The 13,651-nt window shown below is 34.0% G+C and overlaps 1 non-coding gene across 1 annotated transcript; it reads left to right on the top strand.

Moving 5' to 3' along the window:
* Nucleotides 1-10,428: 10,428 nt before the first annotated feature.
* LOC121215649 (small nucleolar RNA R71) lies at nt 10,429-10,535 on the top strand. The gene has a single exon (XR_005911625.1). It is a non-coding gene; the product is annotated as a small nucleolar RNA R71 (small nucleolar RNA).
* The last annotated feature ends 3,116 nt before the right edge of the window (nt 10,536-13,651 follow it).

The following is a 13,651-nucleotide window of genomic DNA, read 5'->3' as shown; positions in this document are numbered from 1 at the left end:
TGAAGAGTACAAAGTTGAAAATAAAACTAAACCCCAAAATAAGAACCCTCAAAACATAAACACAAAATTATATGATAGCTTCTAAAAGTTAATACCTAAATATGTTATGGGTTATTTTTATAGGGTGGAAAAGGGGCCTATTTGAGGGCTAAATTCGTAGGTCAAATAATATTAAAATAACCTACACTAATCACATTTTAAGTGTGAAACTAAAAACAAAGTATAATAGGAAGAAAAGTCAAAAAATGTCAGGCATAACTCCACAAATCTCTACCTTGACTCGTATTTCCATAATGTCTTTTTTGCCAAAGCCCGCCACAGGCTTATCTCAAAAATGTAGGGTATTAACTGAGTCAAAGTTGTGTTTAGAAGCTGGAAGACTTCTAGTCTTCAACTTGTGCACTGCCAAATCAAAACTAACTCGGGTCTGATTTCCTTGAACGCAATGCAATGCCCTATCTTTTCAAAACCTGTACCCAAAAGAGAACCTCCATTATACGAAACGATCATACATTTATCCCTCCCATGACATCTCTGCTTCAAATGAGTTGACTTCGACTCCTTAACAGATGAGGGATGTCCTATTTCATTGGTCACCGTTGATCCTTCCAGAACATAAAGACGGTTAATGTTTTTACCTTTCATTAAAATGAGAGCCCTATGGGATACCTTAATTTCATTTGACTTAATATTAATTCTACAACTCTTCCAGTCCAAAATTCCCAAAGAGATGAGATTTTTCTTTAAGTTAGGCACAGGCCTAACATCTGACAGTGTCCTAATTATCCCATCGTGCATCCTGATCTGAACAGTATCAATACCGGTTACCTTACTAGGTGAACCATTCTCTATGCACACAACTCCACCTTCAACTAAATTTTATGTGGAGAACCAGTACCTATTGCAACACATATGGGAAGAACACCCCGAATCCAGGATCTATTCAGACGTAAGCTCAGAGTTTTCACTTGTTGAAACCAATAAGAAATCATCACCCTTGTCATTGGATGAATTAGCATTAGCTAAATCTTTCTCTTTGCTCTCAGCAACCCATTTCGTAATTTGTAACTGATGGTCACTAAACTAACTATAAATACGACAAAGGCAAGAGCACCTATCGAACAATAATATAGCTATAGTGAGTAGAGAATATCGTATCCATGAGGACTAAAAGTACTAGTAATTACCGTATTCTTATTATTTAGCCAACAAATTGGAGTGATTGTGTCTTAATCTAAAATTACTAAACTAATTTATCTAAGAATGTAACAAAAAACTAATTGAGGAAATAATCAAATATTAACCAATGAGATAAATAATACCCATGAACGAATCCACCTAAACTCCACCTTTTACTATGAATCTGAATTAAACAATTTATTCACTTGTGTCTTAATCCGTAGAAATCCCTAAATTATGTTAATATCTATTTCGAGATTAATAACAACTGACTCTTGGTTGATAATTGAAATCTCTTTCTAATTAAAACCCCTATTTTCGCATTAACTTGATTTATGGATTCTCCTATTAGATATGACTCTAATTTGATAGATTTTTGTCATCTTATTTCTAGGATTGCATGCAACTTCACTCAATTATACTAGATATACTCCTAAACATGGACTTTTCCTCCATTGAAATAAGCACATTAAACATGAATTAATATCCCAAAAATATTAAACCAAGAAATAAGCATACATAATTGAGAACAAGAATCGAGTATTTATCGCTTAAAAATATAAATTAAATAAAATTATTCATCATAGGTTCATCCTTTCTAGGTATGTAGGGAATTTAATTCATAATCCTCAATAGAAACATCTCAAAGTCAGAATAACCACAAGACATAAAGAAACTCAATAAAACTTCGAAAGAAATTAAATGGAGATCTTCAATTTTGATAGAGATTCACTTTCGAGTTGGTTCCGATGGTGTTCTTTGAATGTTCTCTTCGATCTTCTCTAATTTCCCCTTTATGTCTTCTTCTAATTGGTATTTATAGACTTTAGAATGCTCAGAAAACCTAAAAATTGGGTTTTTTCGCATATTTGGGAAGTAGGGTGCGAAATCAATACGGGCTGGCACATAGGCCTATGATCGTGTCCAACTCATGGGGAAATGGTCAAGCTGTGTGGATCCTAAAAATAGCTGTATTTGTTTGATTTTGCCTCATTTTTCACTCATTTTGCTCCCAAATGCTCTCCTAAGTATAGAAACATGAATTTAAAGGATTAGGAGTACCAAATTCACTAATTTGCATAATTAATCGTCCAAAAATGCATTAAGAATGAGATTAAAATATGTTACTTTTATAGCTTATCAAATATCCCCACACTTAAGCGTTTGCTTGTCCTCAAGCAAAATCCTCAACTCACATTAAAATTAATCTTTCTCAACTTGTAATTCCATTCAATAATGTCTCAAAATTATTCACAAATAATCATGCATTGGTAGTTCAACTAAAAGAACACTAAACTCTCAAACAATCCAAGCTAACATTTTTAACACGAAAACATAGGTGTCTCCCCTTATCTCAGTAATTACCTTTAATTCAAAATTGACAAAAATCGATATCCTCACTAAAGATTCACTCAAATCACTCAAAGTGTTTAAAGTTCAAGAATAAGCACTCAATAGTCAAACAGGAAAAGTCATTACCATATGGTTGCATGAAAATTAAATCTCCACCACAATAAAATGATATGATACACAAATCAAAAGGTCTTTAAGAAGTTGTAATAGGGCTTAGGTTAAGCGTGTGGAGAAAGGCCAATAAAGTTGGTTATAATCGAGATTGAATTGATAAATTACCAAACTAGAAAACATAAATAAGTGTTGAATTAAAAACAATTACATCAATCGAGAATTATTCAAGAATAAAAATGAGCTTCTTCTCAAAATATGAATTTAACTATTCAAGCTCAATCAACATAAAACTAAATAAGAATCAATATTTTTTTTTGATTTTCAATTTTTTTTATCTAGAACATTAAGCAAATCAAGTAGAAGAGCATAGTTAAGCAATTAACCAAATCAAATCTCGACAAAAAAGGAGTCAATAAAACAGGAAAAAGTTTCAACGAAAAAATGAGTTATGGGTTAACATTAATGGGTAAATCAAGAAACGGTGTGTTAGGCTCAATGGAGTTCACTAAGGTTAATTATGTAGGTATGTTTTTTTATAGAATAAGTGGGTTAAAACCTAAGTGTCTTTATCATCTCAGTATATCAAATCAAAGGTGTGGTCTCGACATGTATAATCGAAGCAAGTTCTAGAATAACAAATCAAATTGACACACTCATATATTATAATAAAATGAGCAAGAAAAATGTATACTCTAAAGGCTCAAAATCTCACAAAAATCATGGTTTTTAATGTCAAACTTGAAAATTTAAAGCTTCAAGATAATACCTCAATTCATGGAAACAACCTAAAATTTTTAATTTTGAAAATAAACTTATCATGCTTGATTCTCTAATGTCTTCAAGTTTAAATCAACCAATGCACAAATATCTATAAATTAATCCAAAATGACAACAATAAAAATCTCAAATCGATAAAAATTTATGCTAATAGAAGTATGAGAAAATTATTTAAACACAAGAATAATTTAGGGATTTTCTAATAGTCATATAAATAAACTCCCCACACTTAAGATGTACATTGTCCTCAAAGTACAAACAGATATAATCACAGTATAAGCAAAATATCATAAGAGAGGGAGAAAACTGAAACTACCCCGAATGTTGGATGAAATCGCCAGAATAGTGAAAAGCGAACTTGTAGGTAAATCTAATGGAGTGCATGATTTCGAGTAAACTAATAAGAAAATAAACACAAATAGTGAAGAAGATTAAAATTTTATTCACTCTATTAGAAACAACTATAAAAATAAAAATATAGTGCAAAAGATAAGAACTAAAAGAAGTCTAAGAAAATAAAAAAAAGAACTAAAAATAAACATAATATAAAAATAAAAATAAAAATAAATAAACTCAATGGTCCTCATCATTAGAGGCATCGGTGACATGAGTCGTCGGTGCTGAAGAAGAGATATGGAGATGTTGACAGATCTGCTGTAAAGTTGCATCAATACTGTCGAACCTCTAAAAGTAGTGCTGCTCGAAGCAAGTGAATCACTTGGAGAGGTCTTCTAAGGTAGCAATAGAAGAAACAGGACTGTGACTCGAAGGTGGAGGATGAGGTGGGTCCTCGTGATGGACAGGGACATCATCAGTGAAGTCCTCGGGCTCATCCTGAGGGTCAAAACGAGATAACCAGTACTGAAGAGGATCCACTCCATGAAGTCGCTCGATCATCCTTATGTAGGTCATGTTTGATGTTCCCTGTAGGGAAATCTGGCCGACGAGTGTAAGCAAAAAGGACTGCTTTGGTGTTTCGATGAGATCGAAGTGTCGAGTGAGTCAAGTCACATAAGGGCCTAAATAAATAAGATCCTTCCTATTGTGGTCTGTTTGATGGCAGAAGACAAGAGCAATGAAGTAAGCTGAATCGAAAATATACCCCCTGGCCATGCTTTATAGAAAATATGCATCGATGGTACCGACGAATCCAATGCTCTCTCTCCTATTGATCAATGTGTGAGCCAAGAGAGCACGAATATACCATAAGGCCAGAGGGAGAGAAGTCGCCTTCAAGCGACTTGCATCATAAAGCCTCATAATCGCCATAAGGTCTACCCAACAAAGAGATGGTGAGTAGTGGATGCGTCGATGTAGGCGGAAAAGGTTTTCAGTACTCATGAACTCTTCAGTTTATATTCCTAAAGTAAAGTCGAACTCAAGGACATTCATATGGCGCGTCATGCCACCGAGTCTGAAAGTGATGGTACCCGGCTCGTCATGGGTCGTCATCACATGCTGTAGAGTAAATGTCAAACAGAACTCCAAATTTAGCTCCGTGTATGTGACCTTGATAATAGAGAATAACATGTCCCATAGGGCTGTGGTAATGATGGCGCGCACATGATCGGCTAACTGGACCTGCTCCAAAGCGGCCCAATCAATACAGTGGCCTAAACCAAGTGGTCGTCGTCGAAGTAGTTGATATAAGTCCTCTTAGGGTCCTGCTGAAAATCGGATATATGGGTGGCAGGCCTTAGCAGAAGCACTCAAGGAGGAGGTCGTGCCATGGGTCTTCCGCCTTTTCGAAGCGGGGACGACAGCCTTAGATTTGCTATGTGTGTTCGTCATGAGGAATCTGCGACAGAAATGACCAAATATTAAAACCAAATGAAGCTAATAAACGAACCAATTGTAATAGCGACAATCCCATAACGAATGCAATAATCAAATTCAATTAGCAGCAACTCGAAAAAAGAAAATAAATCGATAACAAAGATAATATAGATAATAATCCTAAAAGAATATCAAAACAAATAGGACATAATATTAAACAATCAAGAGTAAACAGTACGAAAAATAATAATATGATAGGAAGAATCAAACGAAATTAATGAATTCTATAACAAGAAAGGATAGTGCAAAAATAATAAAAATAACGAAGTACTTTAAACAGACTATATTAACTAATGGATCTGTTTTGTCTAGCAGTACCTTGCCCCCAACCTTAAATTGGTTTGTTCTCATCACGTGCTAATCATGGTGTCGCTTTGGATCTTCATCGTGCTCTCTCGGGTTCTCCTTGACATGTGTTCGCCATTCATCTAGTTCATCAATTTGTAACTTTCGTTCATCATAAATCATTCTATTTCTATCGCATGGATTGAAATGTGGTTCCATTATGTTTTTTTCGAGGGGTTTCCTGCAAAGAAGGTTGAGCCACATGGTTACTTACATTAACAGAACTAGACAAATCATCTCGATCACTAGATGTTCTAACAAAATCACGAGTTTGGAGAGTTATCATTTCGTCACCTACACGAAGTACTAATTCACCCATACCAACATCAATAATCGTTCTAGCAGTTGCTAAAAAGGGCCGACCTAGAATCAGAGGCATGTCACTATCCTCATCCATGTCTAAAATAACAAAATCAACTAGGAATATGAATTTATCAATTTTTACAAGTACATCTTCAATAATACCCATAGGAAATCTAATGGTTCTATCCGCTAATTGAATACTCATCCCAGTTTGTTTGGGTTTCCCAAGATCTAATTACTTAAACATTTTATAGGGTATGACATTAATACTAGCTCCTTAATCAGCCAAAGCACTATCAATATTTAAACTACCAATTAAACAATGAATAGTAAAACTCCCTGGATCTTTCAGTTTGTTGGGTAGTTTATTTTGCAATATGACTGAGCAAACTACATTTAGCTCCATAGTTGATGAATTATCTAACCTCCTTTTGTTTGCCAAAAGCTTCTTTAAAAATTTAACAAAATTGGGCATCTGTGAAAGAGCTTCAACAAATGGTAAGTTAATATGTAATTTTTTTAAAAGTTTCAGAAATTTACCAAATTGTTCATTCGTGTGGCCTCTCTTTGTCATGATAGGATATAGCACTCGAGGTTTATATTCTATAGCAACTGGCTTTTGCTCATTTTGGCTTACCTCAACCATACCGTTATTACCATAATTTCTTGCCTCGGTTTTGATTCAGATTCAACTAACCATTCTTCATCTCGAACAGTAATTGCATGAAGCTGCTCCCTTGGGTTATTTTCGGTATTGATAGGCAAACTACCTTGTGGTCATTCTCAAATTATCTTAGCAAGCTGACCTATTTGGTTTTCGAGCCCTTGAATCGATGCTTGTTAATTTTTTGGCGTTGTCTCAGTGTTTTGAAAGCTGGTTTCTGGCATCGAGATAAACTTTGTCAACATATCTTCAAGGTTTGGCTTCTTCTCTTGCTGGTAATGTTGTTGTTCGAAGCATGGAGGGGGTTATGCTATCTGATTTCCTTGACCACCCCAAAAAAAATTGGGATGGTTCCTCCACCCTGCATTATAGTGACTATAAGGGTTATTTTGAGGCCTAGAATTGTTACCCATGTAATTGATTTGTTCGCTCTCTGTCCTAGGAGCGAAAGGTAAGCATTCTGGATTGTTCATTTCACCTCCATTTGTATCACATTGCATCACCGAGTGTACCTGCGTAGAAACACATAATCCATCAATTTTCTTATTTAATTATTCTACCTGATTTGATAACATGGTGATTGCATCTGAGTTGAAAACACCGGCTGCTTTCATCGGCTTTGTTCTCATGACTTGCCACTGATAATTATTCAGTGTCATATCTTTAATAAACTCATAAGCTGATTCAGGTGTTTTATTGTTCAGAGTTCTACCAACTAATGCATCAATTAGTTGTCTAGTTGAGGAATTCAGACCGTTGTAGAAGGTTAGAGCATATAACATCCTGATTTTGGATCTACTTGGAACAGTGGTTTCGGGACCTCAAATTAGATGAGAAAAAAATTTATTTTATTATATTTTTATGGTCTACGATTTCACAAAATGATTTTGTGAAAATTTCGTTCGAAAATTTCGACGTTTGGGCACTCAATTTAGTCAAAAGGACTAAATTGTAAAAAGTGCAAAAGTTGAGTTCTACATGTTAGAGGTGTCCAATTGTTATAAAATTTTAATTTGGAGGTCCTTATATGATAATTAGACCATTGGATAATTTGGTAGACAAACATCGACATGGTTAGGCATGTTTCCAAAGTTTTTCATTAAGGGCATTTTGGTCATTTAGTTATTAAAATGAATTTAAAACAAAATTAAAAGCCAATTTTTGTCCATCTTCAACCCCATGGCCGAATTTCATAAGGGGAAACCATGGCTAGGGTTTTTCAAGCTTCCAAGCTTGATTGTAAGTCTATTCTAGCCCCGTTTTTAATGTTCTTTACGTTTTTAGAATCCTGGTAGCTTAATTTAGCTTATTCTAGCAATAATTTAACCTAAGGTTCATATTTGGAAAAATACCCATAGGTGAAATATGTTTATTTTTATGTTTTATGGTAAAATATGAAGCTAGAAATTATGTTAAACAACTTTTGCTAATCGATTTTAAGTGAAAACGAGTATATTGAAATAATCGGTAAAAATACCTAATGTTCATAAGTAAGTGTTAGAGTAAGAATTTGATGTTGTCATAGAAGGAAAAAATGTTCAGCATGTTATAAAACATAAGAATAAGAGATGAAGTTTAATTTCCGAGCTTTGGGGAAAAAGTGTAATTATGTAAAAGTTTAGGGTTAAAATTGTAATTTTGTCAAAGTTAGAGTCGAGGACTGTTTTGATGAATGTGGGTATTAAATAAGCTAAGTTTGCAATTATAGATCACGAAGAACGAAATCCAGAGCTAGACTGGGGAAAGAAAAAGATTGAGGGCTAAAATGTTAGATTTGATCACATTTTTGTACTGAGGTAAGTTTACGGTAAATAAATGCAATATTTTGATAATTATTATTAATGCTGTTATTTTTCAGAAATTATGTATTTATTTCATGAAAATATCTAATGTTAACTCAAGTATGAGATGACAGTGAATCAACGTTAAAAGGCCCAGTTGAAACATGAGGAATGTATTAGATACAAATGTCATGACATTTGGGTAAAGAGATCCCATGTAAGACCATGTCTGGGACATGGCATTGGCATCATTGAGATTATGAGAGGTCCCATGTAAGACCATGTCTGGGACATGGCGTTGGCACCGAGATGAGAGGTCCCATATAAGAATATGTCTGGGACATAGCGTTGGCACCGAGATGAGAGGTCCCCCGTAAGACCATGTCTGGGACATGGCATGGGCACCGATATGAGAACTCCCATGTAAGACCATATCTGGGATATGGCATTGGCAGTACAAGAAACATCCCATGTAAGACTATGTTTGTGACATAGCTTTGGCATGTTATATTCAAACAGAATACCATGTCTGGGACATGGCGTTGGCACCGAGATGAGAGGTCCCATGTAAGACCATGTCTGGGACATAGTGTTGGCACCGAGATGAGCGGTCCCCCGTAAGACCATGTCTGGGACATGGCATGGGCACCGATATGAGAACTCCCATGTAAGACCATATCTAGTATATGGCATTGGCAGTACAAGAAACATCCCATGTAAGAATATGTCTGGGACATAGCTTTGGCATGTTATATTCAAACAGAAGACCCGAGTATCCTTAGTATTCCAAGTGATTCAACGGACTAATAAATAGATGATGTTACATGAAAGTTCAGGTAAAAGCCTAATAAACAAGTTCAGGTGAGTTAATAAGATTAAGAGTATCTCAGTTATCAGTTGAGAAAAGAAATTTCAACAACGAAGGACTAAGTTAAGCAAGCAAGCAAGTAAACGAGTAAGAGAGTAAGTAAAGAAGAAAGTAAAGATCTTAATGCTTAATAAAAATTTATGAATATACTTGTTTATGATAAATGTTGTTATTTATTTACTTGTAAACTTGCTAAGCTTTATGCTTACTTCTTTTATTTCTTTTTCTTTCATATAGTATTATCAAGCATAGTCAGGATCTTGAAGACTTCGGAGAGCGTTCACACTATCAACCACCACAACTCGGTATTTTAAGACGATAAATGTTTTAAGCTATGGCATGTATAGGGACTTGGTCATTTCGATTGTATATTCTTAAGACATGACCAAAAGATGATATGTAAATATTTGATGATGAATAGTTATTAAAATGGCTAAGTATGAAGGTGTTTGTTGTTATAAATGTTTAGGTGCTAAATTATGCATAGAAATTATGAAAAAGTAAAAATTGGTAGTAAATCAGTTTTGAGACAGCAATAGTGACGTGATTTTGAAAAATCACCAAGGATAGTAGAAAATGAATTAGAGGGTGGATGAGATATATAATTAAATCTTATTAAGTCTATTTTCATATAAAAATAATGGTGTAGACAAAGGAATTATGTATTCTGAGATATTTTCATTTTAGTTAGACAATGTCAAAGTGGTTTTCGGAATCCCCTATTCTGACTTTGGAAAATAATTAAAAATTATACAAAAATATTTATGAGTTGTAATTTATATGTATAGATTTCTTATTGAGTCTATTTTCTGTAGAAATAAGTGAGAACATCATATAAAGTCTGTACAATGAGATAATTTAATTTTAGTGACGAGAGGTCAAGACAGTCGATTAGTAAAACAGGGGAGACTTTAACTATAAACTGTACTAATTGACTGAACCAAAAATTATAAAAAATTTACGCTAAAAAGATATATGAATCTAGTTTCAAGAAAAATTTACGAATCTAAATTTTGAGTTTTTAGCTCAATTTATAATTGATTTAGTGACTGTTGCGCAGGTGGACAGCCTTATTATAAACAGTGAAATAACTTTTAAAAGTACATTTTTATGCCCCGAACTTTTAAGTTAAGTTAAGTAACGCCTTATGCTCGACTCCGGCAATGGTCTCGGGTAAGGGTTGTTACAGAGCTTGTAACCATAAGGGTAACCCATGGTGAGGGCACCGTCTCAATAAGTCCTTATACCTCTCTCATGCATCATATAACATTTCTAAATCGATTTGCACAAAAGAAGAGATATCATTCCTCAACTTGGTTGTCTGAGCCGGTGGGAAGTACTTTAGAAGAAACTTCTTGGTCATTTGAACCCATGTGGCAATGGAATATCGTGGTAAAGAGTTCAACCACTATTTTACTTTGTTCCTCAACGAGAAAGGAAATAATCGTAAGCGAATGGCATCGTCAGTGACACCATTTATCTTGAAAGTATCGCAGATTTCCAAAAATTTAGCCAAATGAGTATTTGGATCTTCGTCTTGCAAACCATCGAACTGAACAAATTTTTGTATCATCTAAATAGTGTTCGACTTCAGTTTAAAATTATTTGCAGCAATGGTGGATGTCACAATACTCGATTCAGCCCTAGTTAAAGTGGGCTTGGCATAATCGTACATAGTACGAGGAATAAGATCTAGATCTACAGGATTTGCAGCAACTGCAGAAAGTAGCTGATTATTCTGATTATCACCCATCTCCTCAGTAATAATAATGTCCTCTTATTCGTCTACTATATTCTGTGGACTTTGCCTTGCTTCTCTACGGTTTCTGCGAGCAGTATTTTCAATTTCACTATCAAATAAAAATGGTCCGGACAGGTTTCTTCTAGTCATAAACTAAAGGAACTTGCCAGAAGAAAATAAAATAAAATAAATAAGAATGTAAAAATTAAACTAAAAAATGCAACAAAAATAAATGGCTAAATTAATAAAAATCAAGTGTTCCTAATATTGTGTCCCTTGCAACGACGCCAAAAACTTGATGGTCACTAAACTAACTATAAATACAATAAAGGAAAGTGCATCTATCGAATAATAGTATAGCTATGGTGAGTAGAGAATATCTTATCGACGAGGACTAAAAGTACTAGTAATTGCCCTCTTCTTATTATTTAGCCGACAAAATGGAGTGATTCTGTTTTAATCTAAAATTACTAAACTAATTTATCCAAGAACGCAACAAAGAATGAATCAAGGAAATAATCAAATATTAACCAATGAGATAGACAATAACCAGGAAAGAATCCACCTAGACTTCACATTTTATTATGAATCTGAATTAAACGATTTATTCACTTGTGTCTTGATCCGTAGAAATCCCTAAATTATGTTAATATCTCTTTCGAGAGTAAGAACAACTAACTCTTGGTTGATTAATTGAAATCTCTTTCTAATTAAAACATCTATCGTCGCATTAACTGAATCTATGGATTCCCTTATTAGATTTGACTCTAATCCGGTAGATTTATGTTGTCCTATTTAGGATTACATGCAACTCCACTCAATTATGCTAGATCTACTCTTAAACAGAGACTTTTTCTCCACTGAATTAAGCCTATTAAACATGAATTAATATCCCAGAAATAGTAAACCAAGAAATAAACATACATAATTGAGAACAAGAATCAAGTATTTATCACGTAAAAATAGAAATTAAATAAAATTATTCATCATAGGTTTCATCCTTTCTAGGTATTTAGGGAATTTAGTTCATAATCCTGAATAGAAACATCTCAAATTCAGAATAACCACAAGACATAAAGAAACTCAATAAAACTTCAAAAAAAATTAAAGGGAAATCTTCAATCTTGATAGAGATTCTTTTCCGAGTTGCTTCCGATGGTGTTCTTGGAGTGTTTTCTTCGATCTACTCTAATTTCCCCTTTATGTCTTCTTCTAATTGGTATTTATAGACTTTGGAATGCTCAGAAAGCCTAAAAATTAGGTTTTTCTGCGTATTTGGAAAGTAGGGTGTGAAATCAACATGGGCTGGCAAATGGGCCTGTGGCCAGCCTGTGTGGCTCACACGGGTGTGTGTCCAGCCCATGTGGAAATGTTCAGGCCATGTGGATCCTGAAAATAGCTCTATTTGTTTGATTTTGGCTCGTTTTTTTACTCCTTTTGCTCCCAAATGCTCTCTTCAATATAGAAACATGAATTTAAAGGATTAGGAGCATCAAATTCACTAATTTGCATAATTAATCATCCAAAAACGCATTAATAATGAGATTAAAATATGTTACTTTTATAGCTTATTAGTAACAATATGCCTTGACGTGACCTAACTTCTTACAATAACGACATCTCTTGTCTCGCTTTCTTGGTGCTACCAAAATCGAGGCTTGTCTATCTAACTTTTTATTTGAATCAAACTCATTTTTGAATTTTTCTTTACTCAACAGATTACCCTTCACATCTTCGAATGAGAGATTATTTCTGCCATAAATTAGGGTCTCCCTGAAAGACTTGTATAAATGGGGTAAAGAGTACAATAATAGCATAACCTGATCTTCATTATCAATATGAACCTCAACATTTTTTAAATCATTCAAAAGAGTAATAAATTGACTGATGTGACCTCTAAGGTTTTCACTTTCATCCATGTGGAATGTTTATAAACATTGCTTCAACACCAATCGATTAGCCAGAGACTTTGTCACGTAGAAGGTTTCTAACCTTTTCCATAAGGTAAATGTCATTTTCTCCACCAAAACCTCCTGCAACACATTATTTGTTAGACATAATTGAATTAAGAATAAAGTCTTTTTACCTAACCTATCGCATTCTGATTTATCCATGTCTATAAGCTTCTTCTCTGTAAGGACCTTCTCAAAATCGCTCTGACTCAAAATTGCTGTCATCTAAACTTTCCACAGATTGAAATTTGTGATGCCATCGAACTTACCAATATCAAACCTTGTTGTTGTCATATCTGAACAGGTTGATTGTAGAAACTGAACTAGCTTTGATACCAGTTTGCTGGGGATAAACTCGATTAAGCAACGAACAAGTAAAATAATAAAGTAAATTGAAAAGACCGAATACAGATATTTACATGGAAAAACTCCTCAAATGAGGATAAAAAACCATAGGCAAAGATAATTTCACTGTAACAGCAAAAACGAATAGTATAAAAATGACGATAAAACTAAATCTCAAAACCCGAAATAAGAATCCTCGAAACATAAACACAAAATTCTCTAAAATTTTGTAAAAGCTAATACCTAAATGTGTTATGGATTATTATTCTAAGGTGGAAAAAGGGTCTATTTATAGGCTAAATTCGTAAGTCAAATAATATTAAAATAACCTACACTAATCAGAGTTTAAGTTGGAAACTAAAAACAGAGTTTATTTGGAAGAAGAAAAGCCGA

The sequence above is a fragment of the Gossypium hirsutum genome, chromosome D03, assembly GCF_007990345.1.
Source record: "Gossypium hirsutum isolate 1008001.06 chromosome D03, Gossypium_hirsutum_v2.1, whole genome shotgun sequence".
In the NCBI taxonomy this organism is placed as follows: Eukaryota; Viridiplantae; Streptophyta; class Magnoliopsida; order Malvales; family Malvaceae; genus Gossypium; species Gossypium hirsutum.
Note: the sequence above shows the minus strand (reverse complement) of the source record. Positions and strands in the feature narration are given on the sequence as shown.